The 25,429-nt window shown below is 45.8% G+C and overlaps 1 protein-coding gene across 4 annotated transcripts in view; it reads right to left on the bottom strand.

The window, feature by feature from the left end:
• Positions 1–25,018, bottom strand: part of FEZ1 (fasciculation and elongation protein zeta 1) — a 493,775-nt gene extending 468,757 nt beyond the window's left edge. For 2 of the 4 annotated variants that reach the window (XM_085646026.1, XM_085646027.1), the window contains exon 1: positions 24,915–25,018. The gene's annotated coding sequence lies outside the window, so the exon portion shown is untranslated. The remainder of the gene's footprint in view (positions 1–24,914) is intronic. The other 2 variants (XM_085646028.1, XM_085646029.1) reach the window with 1 other exon arrangement.
• Between the last annotated feature and the right edge of the window lie 411 nt (positions 25,019–25,429).

The raw sequence follows: 25,429 nt of genomic DNA, 5'->3' as shown, positions 1-25,429 counted from the left end.
TCAAAAAAATTGACAGCTAATTTTTTAAGTAGGATGTCTCTACCTTTGAAGGAAGTGGATCACAACCTATGGAATGAACATTGCGTTGCTGTAATTTTGCATATGGGTGAAAAGAAAATTGAGTTTATGAAAGAAAATGAATAGTTGAAAGTATGTAGCCAGGATGATATTTTGAAATATGTTGCCCAAAAATTATTTCTGGTTGGGACCAAATGTAAAGGTGCAGAGGAGTTGAATGTTTTCTGGGAAAGCATTGATTGAATTTTCGTTATGAGAGGAGAGAAAATCCAGTGAGTAAGCTCTCGAATGGTACATGCACTTTTTTAGTATTTTCCATCTATAATTACGTGTATATTATTAAATTACAAACACTATGATAGTAAATTTGATACAATAAAACATGTTATTCACAAGCAGTGTACATTGCCACTATGGTGGGGGTAATGTGTGGTGCAAGCTGCAGTGGCCTCCTGACGAGAGCTGTGGCACTTTATTTATTTACAAATTAAGCACTGCTGTCCACCCTCCATTTTCTTGGGCTAATCCATGTCTGCATAAGATAGCTAGACACTGCAAACATCGTTTCATCTTTTGTAGCAACCACTGTACTTCATTTTGTCCATTACTGTTATACTTGCTTTCTTGTTTAAATTGCACTTACATTATTCTGGTTCTAAATCTGATATGATAAGTGTTATCGATGGGAGGAAGATCAAAGAGTACATTTGTGGCAAAGTCTGCTCCAGTTACAGTGGCTAATATTACTGTGCAAGCCCCCCTATTCCAGTGTAGTGTTGTGTGTGTATTGAGCGTGCGCCTGTGCACGAGGTTGTGGTATTGAGTTTACTGTACATGTTCAAAGGGGATTCTTGGTTCTGGAGTCTAACCGCATCTGTGAGTTACTTGATGGTGTTGGTCAGTTGCTTTCTGTACCTCATAGATACCGGACGCTCCTTGTTGTGGGTTTCACCCTAGATTCAACTGAAGGGCAATCACATATGGCCTTTGAGTCCCTTATTATATCCAGGAATGCATGCTGCCACCATCAATCTAGCTTTCTAGTTCCTGACACAAATAAACGCTGTGACTACCAGCATTCTCCTAAAACTGTGTGCAACTGTTTATGATATGACAAGCAGGGCTGGACGGGGAAGCCAAATGCAGTCCTAGCAAAAATGCTCAAACCAGTCCCGCTCCCATCTCTAGCTTTCCATCCATCCATTTCCCCTCTCACCCTCTGTCCTCCATCTCTTTTACCTCTCTGAGCACCCTCTTTTCCCTCTCTAATCGCTGTCTCTGTACCTTCCCCCTCCTTTCCTCTCTTTGTCTTTTTCAAAGTCCTCTGTGACTGCTGCAGTTAACCATGGGGAGCTATGGAAAGTGCCAAAGGCAGCCTTCAAGGGCTCCAGCCCACCAGGGAAATGCCAGATGGAATAAATGGCCTCTCCAGCACTGACACAGATATTAACTACTGCTGGCGCAGGGGGCTTCAAATAGAGAGAGAGGCATGGGAGCATGGAGGTGGAGAGAAAGAGATTAGAGACAAGGAGGAGAGAAGGGTAGAGTGAGAGAATGGACTGATGGAAAGAGCGAGAGAGAGACAGAAAGCGAGGAGCAGAAGGTGAGCGAGGCTGGCTTGAGTATCTTCGTCACGGATGCTTTTGGTTCCCCAGTTTGGGCGTGCTTAGAAGTAGGCAATTTTGTGACACTGCTTAAGCACTCAACCTGCCCCTAAGGCAATTTGTAAGTCTGGCTAAAGGCTAATTTTTCTGGAAACCAGCGTTTATGTAAAAAAACCTAAAAATTAAAAACACAGGTTGTGGGTCATTACTTTTAGTTGAAAATTGCTTTGGCTGAACCTCACTGCCACTGTTTGTTGAAATTGTAATTCACATTTTGGATCAGGCCACAGGAGTCTTTGCTCTTTAACTTCAAGCTATTGGCAATAAGGCGTATTAGTCCCCTAAACACAGCATCCATTGGGATACATTGGCGATAAAGTGGCACTAGAATGAAATGATGACTCATCCCTTTGTCTACTCCCACATTATACCCTCCCATGTTCCTACTCCTTTCCCTAATCCTACTCATAGAACTGCTTATACTCCTACCCATCTCCTACCACTACTCCTACCACTACTCCCAACCCTACTTCTGCCCATACACTACCCCCACTTCTAATACTAATTGGACTCCTATTCCTACACCTACTTCTACCACTATTCTTATCCATACTTCTGTTACAAATCATTATCAATTACTTTTAATTTGAATTCTATTCTTATTCCTGTATTTAATCCTACTCACATTTACTGGTACACCCACTAATAGCACACATATTCCTATTTACTCCTTCACATATGCCCACTCTTACTTCTACTACTACCTTACAACTGCTCTCAGTCCTACACTTACTCTTACTTCTAATCTTACTCCGATTTATTTCTACTCTTATTTCTACTTGTTCTTACTCCTATTCCTACTCTAATTCCAGTCCAAGCCTACTCTTAATCCTTGTACTCCTAATTTTACTTCCCTTGTACTTGCACTCTTACGTCTGATGACCTCTACTCTTACTTCTACTTGTTTCTTTTTTTACTGTTACATATTTGTACTCATGTTCTTACTTGTACTTACTCTTATTCATGCTCTTACTCCTCATTAAATGTACAGTTAGTCTTCTGATGGAGAGGAAAATCACATTTACCATTAATGACCAGAGAACCGAACATGCTCCTTTTTGAGAGAAAAATTAATAAGTGTGCGTCAAATGCACATTACAGAGAAGATGACGAAAACAAAAAAGCTTAGTTACTGCATTATAAAAGCATTGAGAAAAAGAGTAGTTTAGATGATATCATATGTATAGGTAACATAGGTTGTGATTTACTAAAGAAAAGGAACAATATTTTATTAGCGTGTGTTAGAAAACTTGTAAATGATGAACTCTCACGTTATAAAGTTTACCTCTAATCGATTCTAAATGCCATTTTAATGGAAAAATAACTAATGAGATTTATCAAATAGTTTGATTAATCCTGATTTTGGTAGTAAATTTTACTAAACTCCATCTCTTTGTGTGTGTAACCGTGTGAACCAAAATGACAAAAAGAAAAGTAGGTGCTACACATTTCTATTTGATGATGCTGCTGTGAAACTTATAGAGAAGTACTTCACCTATATAACTATTTTATGTGTCCGAAACTATATTAATATTGTATGATTTGAAATTTACATGGTGGTACAGAACAAAGTTATAATATTGACACATATTATTTGTAATCCTACTAAACGTTCCTAACTGCTTCAGAAGTTATACTAAAACTTGACATCTTCTTGTTCTTTAATGAATGTATGCTTATACTTCTATATACTGCATTATATTAGACTAAATTAACATGGACCTGCATAAATTCACGAAATGTTCTGGCTTGCTAAACTCACTGTCTGTGAGTAATTTTGCCAGTATAACAAATTATGTGCAACACTGTTTTTCCTTACTAAATTCACATGTCTCGAACGAAAGATTCTGCTACAATTATGTGACCATTTCAGGACATCTGCCTGGGAAACTGTCCTTTTGAACCTTCTCTTACGTTCTAGCTAACGGAGCAATGTTCTAACGTTTCATATACTGAATGACTTAAAAGCTGCATAATTGTCACACCTATTTCTCCGCATTTTATATTTTCTTCTGTCGCGTGACGCACACTCCATGTGAACTGAGCAATGGACTGAGTGGTCTGACCAGATGAGCTGACTCAAGGAAGTGTCACCCTCGGAAACGCTAAGAATATAATATTATAGATGTGAGTAATTTTATTATATGTTCAGTTAATAAAAACCATTGCATAAAATACACTGATACAAAGTATTACAATTTGAGAAATGATAAAAAGTCATCATGTACTTCACCTACATAACAATCTAATTTGTCTGAAACAATATTAATATTGTATTATTTGAAATGTATTTACACGTTGGTACATACAAAAAGTTATAAGTGCCCTATATTGACACATAATATTTGTAATCCTACTAAATGTTCCTAAGTGCATCAGAAATTATACTAAAACATGATATCTTCATGTTCTTTTATGAATGTATGCTTATAATTCTATATACTTTGTTATATTAGCCTAAATTAATATGGGCCTGAATACATTCACAAAGTTTTCTGCATTGCTAAACTCACTGTCTGTGAGAAATTTGGCCAGTATAACCAATTATGTGCAACAGTGTTTTCCCTTACTGAGTTCACATGTATTGAACAAAAGATTTTGCTACAATTATGTTACCATTTCGGGACATCTGCCTCGGAAACTGTCCTCTTGAACTTTCTCCTATGTTCTAGCTAAATGAGCATTTTTCTAACATTTCACATACTGGATGACTTAAGGACTGCGTAATTGTACTGCCTATTTCTCTGCATTTTATGTCTTCTTTATGTCACTTGACATACATTCCATACAAACTGACCAATGGACTGAGTGATCTGGCCAGATGAGGTGACTCCAGGAAGTGTCACCCCCGGTAACGCTAAGAATATAATAATGTCTGACCGAATGGATAGCTGCTGGCTCTCTTTGTCTCACTCTCGAACATTATCATGGCAATGGTGATTGTGACAGATGATTTGCTGTTCGGCATTGCCTGTTGATTACAAACTGCTAACAGAGATTTTGCAGAATTTACCTAGCAAATTAACTTGCCTGATGCGGACTCATCTGGCTTCTTTCCTGAACTGACGTAAATGCTATTTGTGATTGTGGGCTCTTCCTTCGAGGACCAGTTGAACTGGCACAATTATCCTTTTTCTGAAATCTTGAGCTTTTGGTACTTACCTGGACCTTTCTTTTGTCTTATTACCCTATGCAATCTATTGATGCACATACCTTTCTAATATCTAATATTTGATAAACTGAACTAAATGTATTACTTTTACTCAGCTGTCATATTTTATTCTTATATAAGTGAGAGTGCATTTCTGATTTAGGTTTACTAATGACTAGGGGAGATCCTATTAGAAAGATCTCAGAGCATCACATTCTAAAGTAATTATTCTGTATAGTTTTAGCGGAACTTTTGGTATGTATGGTTTTGCCTTGCCTACATTTCTTCATGAGAGTTGGGCTTACAGTATTAATTCTTTACTTCTATTGCGTTGTCTTGACAGTAATCTATATGAACTTGATATCAACGTAATTTAGTTGTCCAATTCCTGTTACTCATTCGATGAACGTTCTCATCCTTGGTGGGAGGAGCAGGTGGCCTGGTCCCCTGTTAATGAGAAGTGGACCACCAAGATAGTATCATGGTATAGATATATCGATGATCTTTTCTTGGTGTGGAGAGGCTCAGTCAGTGAGGCAAAAGAATATATAGCACATCTGAATGAGAACGAGATTAATCTACGATTCTCAGGTGAGATTAGTTTGGTGGCAGCAAACTACCTCGACTTGAGAATCGAGATTAAAGATGGAAAGGTCACTACGGCTTTATTCAGAAAGCCCACTTCCGGGAACAGTACGCTACATGCGTCAAGTAGTCGTCCACAAAAACTAAAGGATAGTATTCCTTATGGGGAGTTTTTAAGGTTAAAGCGGAACTGCTCCAGGGAATACGATTTCGATCTAGCAGCTAAAGAGAGTACCAATCGATTTTTGGCAAGAGGGTATGATGCAGGACTTTTGGAAAAGACTTTAAGAAAAGTAGAACTGCTACCCAGAAAAGATGTGTTAGAACAGAAAAAACAAAGACAGGAAAATGGGTAATTCCGTATGATAACTACCTACTCTGATGATGCTGACATACTTAGAAATATAATGAGAAAGAATTGGCATGTGTTAGAAACAGATATTACCATTGGTGCCAATATTCCAGCGACACCATTGGTAACGTTCAGGAAGGCACGCTCATTGAAAGATAGACTGGTACATAGTCATTTGGACAGCATTCCAGTGAAACAGGGAACTTTGAATGAAATTAAGGGGTTTTATCCCTGCGGGAGGTGCAAAGCTTGCGCCTTCAGCAAAAGGGTTTTAACCTACAAGATAAATGGTTTGAAACCAGATAAAAAGATCAACAAATGTATGACTTGCCAAACGACACATGCAGTTTACTGTCTTAAGTGCCCCTGTGGACTTAGTTATATAGGGAGCACCATAAACAGTGTAAAATTGAGAGTGCTGGAAGACATGCGTGCCATTGTAAAAAGGAATTTTAATTATCCTGTGGCACGTCATTTTGCTATAAAACACAAAAGTAACAGGGATCTGTTACAGTATTTTAGCATCGATTGTATACCCCTAAATGACAGAGGAGGCGATAGAGTACTTAAGTTGAGGAGACTGGAGTCCCGTTACATCATGGACCTACAGACTAAATCCCCGAATGGATTAAATAGTGGGGAAGAATTGACAGTACATTTGGGAAACTAATTAGTATTCTGTGATAGTTAGTGAAGAGGTCCATTTCAGGTGCCCTAGAGCAGCTATCTTTATTTTTCTTTATTAAATTGCATCTAGTGAAATCTAATATACGGCAGAATTACACATGAAATAAAGGGGCATGCCTGCAACCGACAATGAAGGTTGCTAATGCCGATACACGGCAAGATTGTTTTGTTATTTTATCACGTTTATACTGCATCAATTGATAGAATTTTTGTGTCAGGGTTGAATCTACATATCTTGACTTGTGGTGAATTATAACTGCGTGTTTATCTGCAACAACTAAAGATATATACTCTTTCAAAATGGCGAGCGCAATACAGCGTTTTGTAGTCAGCCCTTATTTATTTCTATAATGTGCATGATGCTTTAAATGTTGCCGGTCTGCGCGTCACGTAAACAACACTGACGAAGGAACATTTCTGAAATGCGTCTGTTGACTAAAGAATAAATAATTGCTACAATGAAGCCCCGTGAGTGCCTCTTTTCCTTCTATGAAAACTAAAAGAGGTTTGGAGCCATTATACTTTTGCGGAGCACCACCGCAAGACCGGCACCCGTCCCCCGAGTGCCTCGCATTTTTTGTGCAAGAGAGCGGGATATATATATATATATATATATATATATATATAATTCACTGAAAAAACCATAGGTTTCACACATGTTATAGTTAGCGGAAATTTTACTGATAAAAAACCAGTGAAATTCCCCCGTTATAGTTAGTGCAGGCAACTATAACTCACGCGACCGCAATCCTCTGCTGATGCTAATACTGTATTTAGACACTTATTTGCCCATGTCTTCTTCCATACATTTTTAGCTATACATATATTACAAATATTTTTTTTTCATAAAGACACATATGTCATCAGCAGAAGATTGCGGTCGCGTGAGTTATAGTTGCCTGCACTAACTATAACGGGGGAATTTCACTGGTTTTTTATCAGTAAAATTTCCGCTAACTATAACATGTGTGAAACCTATGGTTTTTTCAGTGAATTTGCAAGGTTTTTTAAATGCTAATTCCTAACTATAACGTGTGTGAAACCTATGGTTTTTTCAGTGAATTAGTACGGTTTTTTAAATGCTAAGTTACTTTACGCCATTCGTGGCGTGCGCGCCCACTTAACGCAGTTCGTTCCGTGCGCGCACGGTGCGCTTCGCGCACCGTGCGCGCACAGTAAGCACGCGGTGCGCTTCGCGCACCGCGCACCCCCTTTACGCAGTTAGTGCCGTGCACGCACGGTGGGCACGCGGTGCGCTACGCGCACCGCGTGCCCACGTTACGCTAGATGGGCCATGTACGCACGATGCGCTTCGCGCACCGTGCGCACATGGAGGACATATGATGCACTTCGTTTTGAAAGGTAATATTTTAATTTTTCGTAATTTTTATAAGCCATGCACAAATGGTGCCCTTCGGGCACCATTTGCACACGGGGTGGAGAGAGTGTGGATAATTTTTTCTTTTATTATTTTTGTTTAAAATATTCTAGTTTATCTCACCTCTAATAAGCCATGCACAATTGGTGGCCTGCGGCCACCAGTTGCACACGGGGTGGGGAGAGTGTGGATAGTTTTTTTTTTTAAATAATTTTTTACCGTACGCGTACGGTAAGCGTAATCGGCGAAATTAGCAAAAAAATAAAAATTGCATTTTTGGCCTGGGGGGGCCTTTGGGGACTCCCTCAACATGGCTATGTGTGTGGGAGCTGTCTAAACAGCCCCTTTACATGTTTTTTGGCTTTCTTTTACAACCTAACTCTCAGTGCGAGAGAGAAAATGGCGGCCGCCGCTTCCTGGTTTCGGCCGATTCGAATGTTTACTAAGATCTAACAGCCAATCAGAATCGCGCTCGCGCACGCCACCGTACGCGTACGGTAAGCGTACCGTAAGCGCACCGTAAGCTGGCTCAGATATATATATTGATTTAAAGGCTATTTTCTCAGAATCTACTGAACAGATTTACACCAAACCTACAAAAGGCACTTCCTTGACCTGAGGACTACCTCTCTGCCAAATTTCTAGTAATTCTGTTCAGCCGTTCGGGCTGTAGCCCTGTCTAAAGGTCCTAGGGAAAAATGCATGGGAAAAACGCGTTTTGGGACCCCCCTTTTATCTCAGCCCCCGCTTGACGAATCCCCCCGAGACTTTCAGGGTAGGAGCGGAGCGTAGCGCCCCACCTATTTTGAAAAATTCGCGAGGATTCGTCGACCGGCGCCAAAGTTATTCAAAATAGAATGTTGAGGATTTCCTATGGAAACGTGGTCCTAACTATAACTACCTACTGGCGACCGCCAGTAGGTAATATATATATATATATATATATATATATATATTATCTACTGGCGGTCGTCAGTAGATAGTTATAGTTAGGACCGAGTTTCCATAGGAAATCTCAAAATTCTATTTTGAATAACTTTGGCGCCGATTGACGAATCCTCGCGAAATTTTCAAAACTAATGGGGCGCTCCGCTCCTACCCTGAAAGTCTCGGGGTGATTCGTCTAGCGGGGGCCGAGAAAAAGGGGGGGTCCCAAAACGCATTTTCCCCATGGATTTTTCCATAGGGACTTTAGTCGCAGCTACAGCCCGAACGGCTGAACAGAATTACTTGAAATTTGGCAGAGAGGTAGCCCTCAGGTCAGGGATGTGCCTTTTGAAGGTCTCGTGTAAATCTGTTCAGTATTTCCTGAGAAAATAGCATTTAAATCAATATATATATCTATGGGCGCGCTCCGAGCGCGTACCGTAAGCTTACCGTACGCGCACGCCGCCGTGCACAAGCGCGATTCTGATTGGTTGTTAGATCTTAGTAAACATTCGAATCGGTCGAAACCAGGAAGTGTCGGCCGCCATTTTGTCTCTCGCAGTCTGAGGGGGTGAAAAACAAAGGTGGATAACGTGTAAAGGGGGCAGGCTGGACAGTTCCTGACCCCCTAGCCTTGGTCAGGGGGTCCCAGAAGGACCCCCAAGGGCAAAAATGTATTTTAAATTTTTTACGAAAAATCGCGGAGTGCGCGTAGCGTACGCGCACGGTAGAAACGGAAAAATTCCGCGAACTACGTAACGTGGGTGCTCGGTGCGCGAAGCGCACCGAGCGCCCACAGCGCGCGCACGGAGCGCGAAGCGCACCGTGCGCGCACGGTACGCGCACGGTAAAAAACCTTAAAAAAAAATAATTAAATAAATAAATACATAACTTAGCATTTAAAAAAACATACAAATTCACTGAAAAAACCATAGGTTTCACACACGTTATAGTTAGGAATTAGCATTTAAAAAACCTTGCAAATTCACTTAAAAAACCATAGGTTTCACACATGTTATAGTCAGCTGGGCATTTCACTCGTGAAAAACCAATGAAATTCCCCCGTTATAGTTAGTGCAGGCAACTATAACTCACGCGACCGCAATCCTCTGCTGATGACGTCAGATATTACATCACTGTATTTAGACACTTATTTACCCATGTCTTCTTCCATTAATTTTTAGCTATACATATATTATAAATATTTTTTTTTCAGAAAAACACATATGTCATCAGTGATGTAATATCTGATGTCATCAGCAGAGGATTGCGGTCGCGTGAGTTATAGTTGCCTGCACTAACTATAACGGGGGAATTTCATTGGTTTTTCACGAGTGAAATGCCCAGCTAACTATAACATGTGTGAAACCTATGGTTTTTTTAAGTGAATATATATATATATATATATATACACACACACGCATTCTTAAAAAATTATGTGTGTGAAAATATGTAAATACATATATATTTATATATTCAAAAATATAGGTTTCAGGCACGTTATAGTTAGGAATCAGCATTTAAAAAACCTTAGAAATTCACTGAAAAAACCATAGGTTTCAGGGGTGTTATAGTTAGCTGGACATTTTACTCGTACAAAACCATAGAAAATCCCCTGTTATAGTTAGTTCAGCTAACTATAACTCGCGCCCCCGCAATGCACTGCTGATGACGTCACATATTACATCGCTCATGACATGGTTAGTGACATCACTGATGACATCTCAAATGACATCACTGATGACATCACTGATTACATCATCCAGTGTCTGTGTGTTTCTGTAAAGTTTAAATATGTTTATTATATATAGGGAAAGGCATATTGAAGAATGAGTGGGTGTATAAGTGTGTGAATGGATGATTTTGTAGGTGCGTGACTGACTCTATAAGTGAGTGATTAAACGTATCTTACTGAATGCATGGGTTAGTGACTAAACTGTGTGAATGTCTGAATCTGTCTGTCTGTTGGTGTGTAAGCAGCTGCATGGGTTTGCAAATAGCTACATGAGTGTCTATATGGGTTATAGATTGGTTGTCTGAGTATCTGTATGGGTGCCTGAGTGTTTGTGTGGGTGGGGTGTGTGTGACTTTGTGCATAGATGTGTGACTGGGTGATTCACTGGGTGCATGGTTTCAAGAGTGCATCTGTGATGGACTGTATGGGTGGGTGAGTGTGTGTATGGTTGTGTTAGTGAGTGAATGTATATTTCAGTGGTACATGTGTGAGTAGCTACATATGTGAAAGGCAGTATATATGTGTGTTGGAGTACATAAATGGCTATAAGTGAGAGTGTGTGATTGTGAGAGTGGCTGTATGGATGAGTGTGTGCTTGTATCATTGATTGTATAAGAGCGTAAGAATGCGCTAGTATTTGTATGAGTAATTGAGCTGGTGTGTGTATAACTGTATAGGTGAGTAAATGGCAGTGTGATTAATTATTTGCATGACTGACTAGGTGTGTGAGTACCTCTGTGGATGAGTGGCGGTGTGTGAGTGTCTATATAGGTGTATGAGTGCATATGATAGTCCTGTATTGAGTGACCATAAGTATGAGTGACTGTACGGGTGAGTGAGTGGATGGGTATGTAGACCTAAGAATCAGTAAGTGGGTATGTAGTTATTGGTGTTGGAGTGTCTATGGTTTTGAGAATGGCAGTCTGTAATTTAGAGTGGGTGTATCAAAGGTTATATTAGGGTGTGAGAAGATGCATCGAATTATCACATGGATGATGTCATCAGTGCTGTCATCAGTGATGTCACTGACCATGTCATGAGTTATGTAATATGTGACGTCATCAGCAGTGCATTGCGGGGGCGCAAGTTATAGTTAGCTGAACTAACTATAACGGGGGAATTTCTATGGTTTTGTACAAGTGAAATGTCCAGCTAACTATAACACCCCTGAAACCTATGTTTTTTTCTGTGAATTTCTAAGCTTTTTAAATGCTAATTCCTAACTATAACGTGCCTGAAACCTATAGTTTTTTAATTGAATTTCAAAGGTTTTTTAAATGCTAATTTCTAACTATGCCTACAGAGAGAAAGGACATGTGAAGAAAGAAGAAAAAGCACACAGAAAGAAGAAAAAGAAATGCAGAAAGAAGCTACAGAAGTCTTCAAAGACAAAGAAAAGTGCCGGAAGAAGGAAGACGTGCAGAAAGAACAAACAGAAGAGGAGAAAGAGTCTTTGTTGCAAAATCATCCTGTACTTCAACTTTTTCAGATGGGTACTGGTGGTAACTGACTCTGACTAACCAGTCCTAGAGCCAGTGCTATGCTAAAAGACACTTAGAATACAGTTAAAACATCTACATACACTAGGGAACACTATGCGTTGGGGTACCCCTGTTATTAGCATGACCCCCTCTGTAAGCCCCTAGTATATAATAGGGCAGGGGTATTAAAACTACCTCTTAAAATGCGCCACAGGGCGCGTTTGCACACTGGTGAAGGGGATGGGCGGATCTGACATGTGCAAACATACCCTGTGGCCGTTTTAATTTGGGGGATAAAGTCCCCTTGAATCCTGAGTGTCCCTTGGGTACAACTAGCCCATCAGGTATCTCTAGTTAGCACCACAGATCTGCCTTGCAGAGAAAATGGGCACGGCCTGGACCACCTCTCTGCAACGCAGCACAGTGGTGCTTACTGGAAGCACCTGGTGGACTAGTTGGCCTCCATGGGCCCTCAGGATTGAAGGGGAATTATTTCCCCAACTTAAAGCGCGCCATAGGGCGTGTTTACACCCGTCACCTCAGGCCCCGTCTCCTCCCTTTCTCACTGTTTAAACACGCCCTGTTGCCGTTTTAAGTTGGAAGATTAACTCCCCTTGAATCCTGAGGCTCCCTAGGAGCAAATTAGCCCACTAGGTACCTCCAGTAAGTACCATTGCAGAGAGGTCTAAAAAGGGGCACAGCCTGCACCACCTCTCTGCAACGCAGCGCAGTGGCACTTAATGGAAGCACCTGGTGGGCTAATTGGCCCCCAGGGTCCCTTAGGATTGAAGGGGAATTATTTCCCCAACTTTAAACGCGCCACAGGGCGTGTTTGCACACGTCACCTCAGGCCCCATCCCCTCCCTTCACCACTGTGTAAACCTGCCCTGTGGCCATTCTAAGTTGAGAGATTAAGACCCCTTGAATCCTAAGGGTCCCTAGGGTCAAACTACCCCACTAGGTACCTCCAGTAAGCGCCACAGAGTTGCGTTCCAGAGAGGTGTAAAAAGGGGCATGGCCTCTGAACACCTGTCTGCAAGGCAGCTCTCTGGTGCATACTGGAGGTACCTGATGGGCTAGTTGGCCCCCAGGGACCCTCCGGATTGAAGAGGAATTAATTCCTGAACTTAAAACGCGCCACAGGGCGTGTTTGCACACATATCACCTTAGGCCCCTCCCTTCACCACTGTGCAAACACGCCCCGTGGCACGTTTTAAGTTGGGGGATTACCCCCAATTGAATTCTGAGGGACCCTAGGGTGCAACTACCCCACCAGCTACCTCCATTAAGCGCCACAGAGCTGCTTTACAGAGAGGTGTAAAAAGGGGCGTGGCCTCAGAACACCTCTCTGCAACGCATCCTCCTGGCGCATACTGGAGGTTCCTGGTGGGCTAGTTGGCCCCCAGGGACCCCCAGTATTCAAGGGGAATTCGTTCCCCATCCGCAAACGTGCCAGGGGGCGCGTTTGCAGAGTGCTGACACGAGGGGGCGTGGCCTCCGGCACGATGCCGGTATTTCTTCTTTTTTTTTTTTTTTAAAGGGGGGCTGCATAGCCCCCATTCTTTTTCTTATTTTTTGGGCCCTGGGGACCCCATCCCCCCAGGCCTGCCCCCTAATTTTTATTTTTTTTAATTTAAAATTTGGGAAGAAGGCCGCGTGGCCCCCCTCCCGAGGCCTTAATCAGCCGGGGCATGGCCTTTTTAAAAAAAAAATTTGGGGAGGGGGGCTGCGTTGCCCCCCTCCTCTGGCCACTAAAGGCTCCGGGGACCCCATCCCCCGGGGCCTGCCTTTCTAATGTTTTTATTTTTTATTTTATTTATTTTTTTGGGGAGGGGGGCCACATGGCCCCCTTCCCGGGCCACTAATAGCCCCGGGGACGCCATCCCCCGGGGCTGGCCCTCTCTGTTGGGGGCCATGGGGGTCCCCAATCCCCCCCACGGTCCCGTCAGCTCCCCGCCTCCTGCGGGAGCCAGCACTGCTTTTCCACATGGGGAGCTGCTAACATGCAGCTCCCCATTTGGAAAAGCAATTTGGTTTGAATTTTGAAAGAGAGAGCAGGTTTCCCTGCTCTCCCTTTCAAAATTCAAACCAAGTTTGCTATGGCAGGGCGGGAGCCGCTATGCTCCCGCCCTGCCATAACAAACAGCAGTGTCCCGGGGGTGGGCATCCCGGGACACTGCAGGAGCCGGCCCTGGTTGGTGGCGGTCCCCACGGCCATCATTGGCTCCAGGGGGGGGGCCGCGCGGCACCCCTCCCACCAATTTAGAAATCCCCGGGGGGTGGTGGTCCCCGGGGCTGGGGGGTCCGTCACAGACCCCCCAATTTACATATCTAGAGCCCCGGGGAGGTGGCGGTCCCCAGGGTGTGTCACAGGGTTTCTGTTTTTTCTTTTTTTTTTAATACACAAACCCCGGGGGTGGTGGTCCCCGGGGCTGCGGGGGGGCCATGAGCCCCCTGCAAATATTTTCACAAAGCCCTGGGGGGTGGCGGTCCCCGGGGCTGGGGGGGCTGTGAGCCCCCCACATATTTACCTAAAGCCCCGGGGGTGGCGGTCCCCGGGCCTGGGGGGCCCCTTTGGGCCCCTCAACCCAATACTTCAATAGCCCCCAGGATTTGGCCCCCCTGGGGGTAAATTAGCAACGAAGCGCGCGAGTCCGCGCTTTTTTTTTTTTTTTTTATCGGCAAGATCCGCGCACCCAGCGCGGATTTTACCGATTTAAAAAAAAAAATGGGGGCCCTGGGGGTCCTTGTGGGACCCCCTGAGCAGGCCTAGGAGGTCAGGGGGGTTATACCCTGCCCCCTTTTTGCGTTCTGTTTGTTTTTTCTTCTCTTTTTTTGTGCCTCGGTTCTACCGAGGCACAAGATGGCTGCCAACACTTCCTGGTTTGGAGTGTTGACAGCCAATTAGCATACAGCTCGTGCTCGGCAGGGTGCGCGGATCCACCGCACCCATAGATATATCTATGATTTTACTTTTGATTTTCTCAGGAACTACTGAACGGATTTACACCATTTATACAAAAGGCACGAGTGTGAACCAAGGGCTACCTTTTTGCCAAATTTGATGTTATTCCGTTCAGCAGTTCGGGCTGTAGCTGCGACTAACGGTCCCTATGGAAAATTGCATGGGGAAAACACGTTTTGGGACCCCCCTTTTTTCTCAGCCCCCACCTGACGAATCACCCCGAGACTTTCAGGATAGGAGCTGACCGGAGCGCCCCACCAGTTATGAAAATTTTGCGAAGATTCGTCAACCGGCGCCAAAGTTATTCCAAATAGAATGATGCGGATTTCCTATGGATAATAGGTCCTAACTAAAACTACCTACTGGCAGTCGCCAGTAGGTAAAAAAAAAAAAAATTCAAAATATATATATATATATATACACACACACACAAAGTGTTTATACTTACCTGTAAAATACTTACATTTACAAACAAAATCTTGATCACGCATATGCCTTTACTAATCATGCTATTACAATGAAATTTGTTGTAAAGGCATATGCGTGATAAAAGTTTGTGTTGTAGTGGCAATATGTTGTAATGACATATGCGTTGTGATAACCGCGTTGTAATGGAATGTGTTGTAACGTCATACATTCTCCAGCACTCCCATCTTTGCCTTGATGGCTTTCACTCTCAGCCCATCACCATAACTAAACAAAATCAGTACAAAACACACCCTTGCTAAGCCAAGAACCAATTCCTATTCATCTCTCAGACTAGTAAGGAAAAAAAGAGTAAATGAGGCAATTATTTTAAAAAACAAATATATGTAGTTGTATCATAGCAGTTCCATCAATCAATCAAATAGGCTTTATTCGATTTATATAAATCATAAAAGCGCAGAATATATATTCACACCATAAAGCATCTAAGAAAATATTATAATCTAAAAAAAATACTCTTATAAATAAACATTACAGCAACCATCTCCCTCATTAATTCGAAGAAACCCACAGCGGACCCCAAAGACCTCAAGAACTTCCGCCCCATCTCTCTTCTCCCCTTCCCGGCCACAGTCATCGAGAAGACTGCCAATAAACAATTGACTGCATTCCTCGAAGCAAACAACTCGCTCGACCCATCCCAGTCCGGATTTCAAGCCAACCACAGCACCAAGACCGCCCTCATCGCAGCCACCGATGACATCAGGACCCTGATGGACAACGGAGAGACAGCCGCTCTCATCCTCCTGGACCTCTCGGCAGCCTTTGATACCGTCTGCTACCGCACCCTAATAACCCACCTCTACAACACTGAGATCCAAGGAAAGGCCCTGGACTGGATCACATCGTTCCTCTCCGACAGAACCCAGAGAGTCCGCCTCCCTCCCTTCCGCTCCGCGGCCACCAAGTTCATCTGCGGCGTACCCCAAGGCTCCTCACTCAGCCCAAACCTCTTCAATATCTACATGAGCCCCCTCGCCACCATCGCACGCAAACACAACATCAACATCATCTCCTACGCCGACGACACCCAACTGATACTCTCCCTCACCAAAGACCCATCCACCGCCAAAACCAACCTCCAGGACGGAATGAAAGATGTCGCAGAATGGATGAAGCACAGGTGTCTGAAGCTCAACTCGGACAAGACGGAGGTCCTCATCCTCGGACAATCCCCATCCGCCTGGGACAACTCCTGGTGGCCCACGGCGCTGGGCGCCGCACCGACACCCACGGACCACGCACGCAACCTGGGATTCATCCTGGACTCCTCCCTCACGATGACCAAGCAAGTCAACGCAGTCTCGTCCTCATGTTTCAACACCCTGCGCATGCTCCGAAAGATATTCCGGTGGATCCCCACCGAAACCAGAAAGACGGTCACCCAGGACCTCATCACCAGCCGACTGGACTACGGGAACGCCCAATACGCAGGAACCACAGCCAAACTTCAGAAACGTCTTCAGCGCATACAGAACGCCTCCGCACGACTCATCCTCGACATCCCTCGCCACAGCCACATATCCACCCACCTGAGAAACCTGCACTGGCTCCCCGTTAACAAGAGGATCACGTTCAGGCTGCTCACCCACGCACACAAAGCGCTCCAGAACATGGGCCCCGAATACCTCAACAACTGCCTCTCGTTCTACAGCCCCATCCGCCAGCTCCGCTCCACCAGCCTTGCCCCCGCCACCGTCCCACGGATCTGCAGAACCACCACCGGAGGAAGATCGTTCTCCTACCTGGCAGCCAAGACATGGACCTCCCTCCCCGCACACTTCCGACTGACCCAGGACCATCTCACCTTCAGGAAACACCTCAAGACCTGGCTATTCGAGCAGTAGCAGCACCCCCCCCACCCCCCCCCCTTCAGCACCTTGAGACCCTCACAGGTGAGTAGCGCACTCTATAAATGTCACTGATTGATTGATTGATTGATTGATTCCACAAGACCAATTCATTGCATTTACATGCCTCGTCCATATCTCTTTCTGATTACAATTGATCCTTTTATGAAGGTAAAAACTGCACAGCAGGTACCCATTGAATCCAAAGACAATTAAAACCTATAACCTTCTAAATGAGAACAGGGACATAAAGGTTTTAAAATTGGGAGCAAGCATCTAGCTCTAGGAGACTTGTACAATGGACAAAAGAGGATAAAGTGCAAGGTACTCTGAAATGTAAAATTATCACTAGGCCAGGGGCATAAGGCATTGGACCAAGTACATTGCTGTAGGTAAACTACCAAAAAATGAATCAAAGAAAGGCGAATTCTAGTCAAATAAAACCTATGTTGAGAATTCTTCAAATAGATCAAGTAGGAGCAAGGAAGATGAAACGAAATGGTTAAATCTAAACTACTCACTGATTTTAACTGCTCCACTGTGCAACCATGAATGGAATTCACTTGACTTGTGGAAGCATGTTTCATTATAGTTTAAGCTTTACTGTATATTTATTCCTTGCAACTAGACTCATGCACCATTCTACTCACACCTGCATACTCATCTCTACACCCACAGTCATCTGTCCATTCACCTCTTTACTCATACATATCCTGCCATGCACTCAACTATTTATTCTTTCAGTCACACAAATCTATCTACACCTATACATCCATCCCGTGGGGTAAAGAACCTTGAGGGGTCCCCCTGTAAAGTACATAGAGGGGGCCCCCTATGCTCTGGACCCTGTCAGGAGCTCTCAGACCAGGGGCCCATCGAACCCATGCACAGTGCCGGAAGTGGCCCCCTGGAGCTCAGGCCCCCAAGCCCCGCAGGGCAACCCCATGCGTTCCCATCCACCTTCATCCAAGTGCATATCCATCCACCCACACTCATGCAATCATCCATCAAATCACTACCAACCATTTATCCACCCAGCTTTGCCACAATACTCACCCATCCATTAACTTGCTTACCATTGTTTTCACTCCCGGCGATACAATCATCTATTCATCTTCATATATTACCACACACCCATCAATCCATCCAGGCATTTTACCAACATCCAGAAGGAGGGTGGGATCACACTGCCTCACATCCCAGCATTTGATTTGCTCCAGTGCTTCATGGTAAATGCAGTGCATGATAACACTTACTTCAGTAGTAGTCGTTAATTTTTCACCCTTGTTGGTGCAGCCTGTGCTGTATAACTCTAGAAAGGTGCTTCTGGATTAATTCCTGCATCAGTAAAGCGCACTTGCGCTCAGTGAGTGGTACAGAGACCTGAGAAGACTTTGGGCAGCATTTTCAGCACCCCCAAAACGACTTGTTGCTCCCTTCTCAGGGAATGCGGACACCTACAGTTAAACAACCCTCAATGTGTGCATGAAAACCTAGCTGGTAGGGGGTGCTACTAAGCCCTTAGTGCTTATTTTTTCGGTTAAGCCTCTGTCAAAGAGAACACATTTTGAAAGATCAGGGGACAGAAGGTCAGTGCTTACTTTGTAAAATAAGTGCCAGTGCCCACGGCGCTGCTCAGAAGCCCACAACGGGCACAATTAAATGTCAGTGCACCGAATCCCAAGGCTTTGTTTTTTATTTATTTTTTAAATCTTTTTTATTAAAATTTGTTAAAGGTTACAGATACTTGTAAGGCATCATAGACAATTTACACTACATGCATGGTATTACCGAATCGTTATAGGTACCAATTCCCATCGCACATAGTTTAGCCTCGTACCCATCCCTGGCACAAACGTCGCGCCAGATTGGATACAAGAATAGCATTCAGTTCTTGTCCTGCATGGGATGCATCCCTACTCAACAACTGCAGAGTTTCAAGAGTCCCATGTATAAGTCCTTCTGCTATTTCCTCACGAACTGGCTAACAGACATAGCAGTGTAAAAACAGTTAACACCCAACAATCCCAACTCAGACCGGCACTAGTGACAATGTCCCCATTCCACCGCCCATCCTGTCTTCCCCAGCAGCCCTGCCCAGCAGTACAAATAGGCTATAATCCCCCCACAATGGCACTTATCATTTTCTCCACTGATGATACTGCGAAATGACACGTATATGGAGCATGAAACATGAAACATGGAACAACGCGTTCACACCCAATTGTTGACTCTGGCGTCTACCCTGGACCTATGTCTCTCCCCTCAGGCTGTCCCCCCGTATGTTCCTCTTCACCCCTCTGGAGTGCCTGGAGTAGCCCTTCCCATTGAGCCACTATTGGCTCCTTCCTTAATCCCAACGTTTCCTCCCTTCTGATGGCGGTCCTCTCTGCCCTTGCCCATGCATAAAACGAGTGTCCCCATGCCTGCACAAGGGGCGGGTCCCGTGCCTTCCATCGTCTGGTGAGTAATCGCTTGGCAACCGCTATTCCCAGATCCAGAAACCTAGATGTCACCTTCATGGCTGGGGTGCTGCGGAACTGGTGCAGCAAATACACCTCCCATTCAAAGGGCAAGTTACAACCAGTACTAATATGTAACAGTTCACTGATCGTGTTCCAGTAAGTGCGTATCCTGTGGCAGCTCCATAGCATGTGTACAAGACCCATCCCAGGTTCCATACATCTGGGGCACACCGCATCCGCATGGTGGAAATACCTATTGATAGCCTCTGGCGTGAGGTATGCTCTATGTACTATGAACAGCTGAATCTGTCGGAGACTCATATTCCTAGGGATGCACACTGGACCCTTCAATACCCGTTCCAACTCCCTGTCTTCTAATGGCCTCTCCAGATCATTTTCCCACTTGCGTCGGAGTGGCTCCAGTGTATTTGCTGCGTGTGTACGTAAAGACGCTGCAAACCAGCGAACCTGGTGTCTACCTCGCCCCATAACATGGAGGTATTGTATGGTAAGGTGCCGTTTTGGCTCTGTGGACATGTCCCCCCATTTAGCAGTCAGAGTCGCAACTAGTGAACGGTGCATGAGGAATTGCCCTGGCGGAAGTCCTTCTTCCTCCACTAACGAATCGTACGTTGCCAACGAGCCGTCTCGATACAGGTCTCCTAAAGTCTGTATATCAGCCTCCCTCCAACGCGCCAGGGCTAGAGGAGTAAGTGTCTGTATCCCACTGGGAGAGCCTTCTAACGGTAACGCAGGCGCATAGGGGATCAGAGTTCTGGTGAGAAATAGGCTTCTGCAATAACATTTATACGCCACCTTCAGGAGGGTGGTGTTGGCGTCGTGCGTTTGACAGCTGGATAGAAGAGCGTAAGAAGCCGTTCCAGGGAGTACGGGGGCAGCACAGTCGCCATGTTATCTCGACTCTTATCTGCAAACCAGCGAGCGATCCATTGCAGCTGCGCTGCTAAGTAGTAGTGCTCTAAGCAGGGCGCCGCCAGTCCCCCTTGATCCGTGGGCGGATATAATTTCGCTAGTGACAGCCTATGTCGGCTACTCCCCCATATGAAATCCTGGAGCAGCTTAGAAAACGTGGCAAAAAAGGCCGCCGGTATGTATAATGGCAGGTTGGCAAAGTGGTACAATAGTCGGGGAAGGATCACCATTTTGGACAGCGCCACCCTACCCGTGACTGTCAGCGGCAACGTGCCCCAGAAACGCATCTGTGACTTAATAGCCGTAACAGCTCTACCCACATTTCCGTCAAAGAGGTCCAGTGGTTGACGGTATATCTGTATTCCCAAGTATCGGAAGGTGTCCTCCTTCCATGCCACACCCGTTCCGTTAAGTGTGTACCCAGTATCCTGCCTACCCCCTCCGAACGCATATATACAGGATTTGCTGGCGTTTACCTGTAGTCCCGAGATAGCTGCAAAATCCCGGAGAATGAGGGCCAGCTGAGCCGGGATATGCTCAATATCTCTCACGTAAACTAGCAGGTCATCCGCACATAGCGACACCTGATGTGTTGCGTCTCCCAACGGTATGCCCTCCTCCACCAACACATGAAGGGCCACCGCTAGGGGTTCAATCTCTAGCGCAAACAGGAGTGGCGACAGTGGGCAGCCCTGCCTAGTGCCCCTGCACACCGGCACTGCTTCAGATATGTACGGATCTAACCTTACCCGCACTGTGGGGTTTCTATATAATAGGCCTACCAATTGTAAAAATTCTGCCCCTAGATCATAGTGCTGCAATAGTGTCGACAAATACCTCCATTCCAAACAGCCAAAGGCCTTCTCTAAGTCCTGCATTAGGCAACCCGCTCTGGGCCATTCCTTGACGCTTTCTGCCACAACTCTAAAGAATCTCCTCAGGTTCAGGGACGTACTCCGCTTAGGTACAAACCTGTTTTGGTCACTGTGGATTAGGGCTGAGACCACTGGCGCCAAACGCTCGGCCAGAACTTTGGCGAGTATTTTATAGTCGGTGTTCAGAAGCGCCAGCGGTCTATAAGATCCCAAGGCCGTCGAGTCTCGGTCAGGCTTCAGCAGGGACACCAAATACGCCTCGCGCATCGAAGGGGGAAGTGCGCCTTCCTCCAGTGCGTTGGAATAGAGCGCGTGTAGTTGCAGCACCAAGGACTCTCGATAGGCTTTATAAAATTCGGCCGGTATGCCATCCGGTCCGAATCCCAAGGCTTTGTGGTCCTGAATACACCTCGGGCATCTATAATCCACTGTCAGACACTGCCTGCCCCTTTATCAATCTCTCGTGCAGGTTTTCCCTTGGTAATGTTTTTTCCGTCTTTCTCTAACTCCTTCTTTACCATGCACTCTCTTGCTCTCCGGAAATGCCTGACGAGGACAAATAAGTGCCATTCCCCAAAAATGAGTGCCTGTGGCTCCCACCGGCACGCACCGACAGGAGCACAGGGAAAGTATGATTTGTCTAGGATCACAAAGTTTTGTAAAATTGGAGAGCTGAGATTGAAAAGGAGTACTGCCTGCTCCAAAGACTAGTACTTTACTGTTATTGTACATTTTGTGACTAAACCATGAGAATAGGCACTGTCTACCCACCCTCCCACTCAGGAATAATCTTTTCAGATTTAATTTTTTAATTCACACACTACAAAGTTTTTAGATTGAGTCAACATTCTCCCAATCTTGGATAAGTTCCAAGGGTCATTATATTACCCTCCGTCTTCCCCTAACATGCTGAATGCTTGCATCTGTTGTTGTCATTCTGCCCCACAGACAGAAATGTTTGCATTTCTGTCTACTCTTTCCTTTTCACAACTCACCCCTCTTCTCTTCTGTTCCTCCTACACGTTTTCTTTATTCACAATTCTCTCCTGTTTACCTTTTAACATTTTCCTCTCTACTACTTGCATTCTCTCCTCTCTCCATGGATATTTTACCCCATACTATTCCCTTACTCTTCTGTTCAGCTCCTTCACCCTTTCCATTTGAAATTCCTCTCTTCTTAAACTATGCCTCTCGTCTTTCTTCCTCTGTGCCAGTATTTCATTTCCCATGTCTCCAATCTCTACACCTAGTTCCCTCCACTTCCAATCACCCACTCATTCCAGTTCCCATTTATATATTCTCTCCTTCTCTCTCTCCTCTCTTCTCTTTTCACTTTGCTTATCCTTCCTCTCTCCTACTTCTTTTTCTGTGATTCTCCTCTCTCTCATCTTTTCTGTCTCTTACCTCCCACACTTTGCTTTTCGTTTCTCTTCGCCCTCCCTTCTCTCTCTCTCCTCGTCTTCTTCCTATCACTTTCTTTCTTTGTTTTTCTCCCCCCCCCCCCTTCTTTTTCCGTCCATGTAGCCTGCACTACCTACTCCCCAAGTCTTCTCTCGTTCACCATACTGGTGAGGGGAAGGCTGTACGGGAGCAGCGTCACTGGCTGGTAAATAAGCACTGTGCTCCCGTTGACTGTTGGAGAAAACACAGGCCGCAGGTCCACGGGGACCAGTGAGGATGCCAACACCCCCCTGTCATCACGCTGGTAGGGGAAGCCCAGAGCACGGCAGGCAGGGCGAAAACCTGCTCTTCGTAGACAGACGGGGGAAAGAATGACAACAAAACACCCAAATCAACAATGGCTGTTCTGAATGAGGCTTGGGCTAAGGAAGGGATGGGGAGCGGCTCTGACTAGAGGAAGATGCATGTGCTGTGAACGCTACTTAAAGGTGGGGCGTCATTTTATTAGCATCAGATTAAAAGATGTGAACGAGAGGATAATCCGTGTGTAGCTGTCGAAATCCGAGGCTAAGAGAGGATCAGACAATGGCTGAGATAATACCACGTCCAGCCTCCGCATAGAGCCCAGCCGTGAGTGAGGGGGCGGGAGATGCCGTAGCCCTCACAGCAGAAGACGGTCCATTGCAGCAGCAGCCTGGGGGGCTGCCAACCCTCTACCACGAGCGGCGGCCCTCTTACCCCCACTCGGCAAAAGCCGAGCAGTTGCATGGGGGAATGGGGGCTGCCGTCTCGGTTTAGGAAACTACCGTTGGACGGGCAGAAGGCAGTCGGGGCGTCCGGGCTCGAACCCAGTGCATGGAGTCAAACAGGCACCTCGGTCCTGCAATTCACCAGCAGTCACTACTCCTACGTCCTCGGTGCATACACGGGGCATGGCATGGAGCTCAGGCACAGTCTGTGATCCCCGTGTTCAGGGCAGCTAGACCCTTGAATAGCTATGCACGAATATAGCCCTAGCACGGTGGGGCAGTCAGGCCTCTCGACTCTTGTGGGGCAGGATAAACTACACCCTACACCTCATCTGCATTACAACCTAGTCCCCACTGTAATGGAAGCAGGGGCCAGGCCGGCGACCCCTGTTACAGGGGTCTCCATCCTCCGCCGTGCAGAGGAAGGCTATGCTTCCCTGGCCGCTGGCTGGTAGGAAGTAGGGCCCTGCAGACGAGGGCTCAGCACGCCTTAGCGACATGAAAGATGCGGTAAGTAAGCGCTTTGATGTGACCCCACGGTGGCATTACGCATCATAGAAATCCCCAAAACAAAAAACATAACTACGTCATCCACACATAGGTTTGGGATCTGCCGAGGGGCTGGCAGCAGAAGCACTCGAGAACGTACAGTACAAGAAAGTCTCTTGTAACCCTGACTCTTTGATGGAGGCATGAAGATGAGAGCCCCTGCCAACCTCGCCTCAGCCTTCCTAGTCTGCACCCCGATCCTTTCCACCTGAGCCCCCATGCTTTTTCAAGCCACCATATTCATGATGCCCGAGCTCGGCCCCAAAAGCCCTGTCGATGGTCCCCAGCGCGATTCAAGAACCTGCCCCTCCTCCCATCTTCTCAGAGCCATGCCTCCCGGGGGCTGCAGCCCTAGATACCTCAGCGTACTCCCAAACCATGGCACGCACAATCCTGCCACCGCTGCCGACGCACTGGTCCTGCTACATTAGCCATTGCTTTCATAACCACCACCGAGCGCTGCTGTGCGAGATCTACCCCGACACTACCACCACCACCATAGCCTGCTGCTGCAGCTAGCGTTTTTCATTCGCCCTTCCACTTAAGCCATCATACCCTAGTCCTGCTGACACTGCGTCGCATCTTCAATCCGTGGTACCCTTCCCCAGAGCAGCAGCCGCCCTTAACCCTCCCGCTCCAGCAAAACCTCGCCCTGCCACCTACCATGAACACCCTGGGCTGTGGCTCCAGCGCTGCACTCCTTCTCCCATTCTCTCCGAGCGCTGGGTCCGTCAGAGAGGAGCTGGGAGCGCGGCCCCGCCTCCACTGCTCATGAATATTCATCGGTGCGAAGATAGTGCTCGCAGGAGGGAGGTGCGCCTGCAGGGCAGGCAGAGAGAGGCAGGCAGCAACGAGTCGATGCATTTTTATACAGCGCGTGCCTGCCGTTGGGATGGTCCCTGAACACTTATGAAATGTGGGCGCCCTTGACGGTTCTGGGTGTCTCGTTTACCCGAGTCAAAGTGGACGCTCAGAGTCAGTAATACAAATACACCCCAAGCAAACAAGCTGAGATAAGGAAGACCACATTACCTTCTGTTAAAGATCGAGCTCTGGAACCGGCCATATATTGAGTTTTTGCCTAGCCTAGTAACGTTTTAACGGAACCCATGAAATGTGACATCCATAGTGCCAATATCGGCCACACTCACCAGCCCTCCCTCAGCAACATACAGATA

This window comes from Triturus cristatus, chromosome 3_1, assembly GCF_964204655.1.
Source record: "Triturus cristatus chromosome 3_1, aTriCri1.1, whole genome shotgun sequence".
Taxonomy (NCBI): domain Eukaryota; kingdom Metazoa; phylum Chordata; class Amphibia; order Caudata; family Salamandridae; genus Triturus; species Triturus cristatus.
This window is presented reverse-complemented; position numbering and strand designations above follow the sequence as displayed.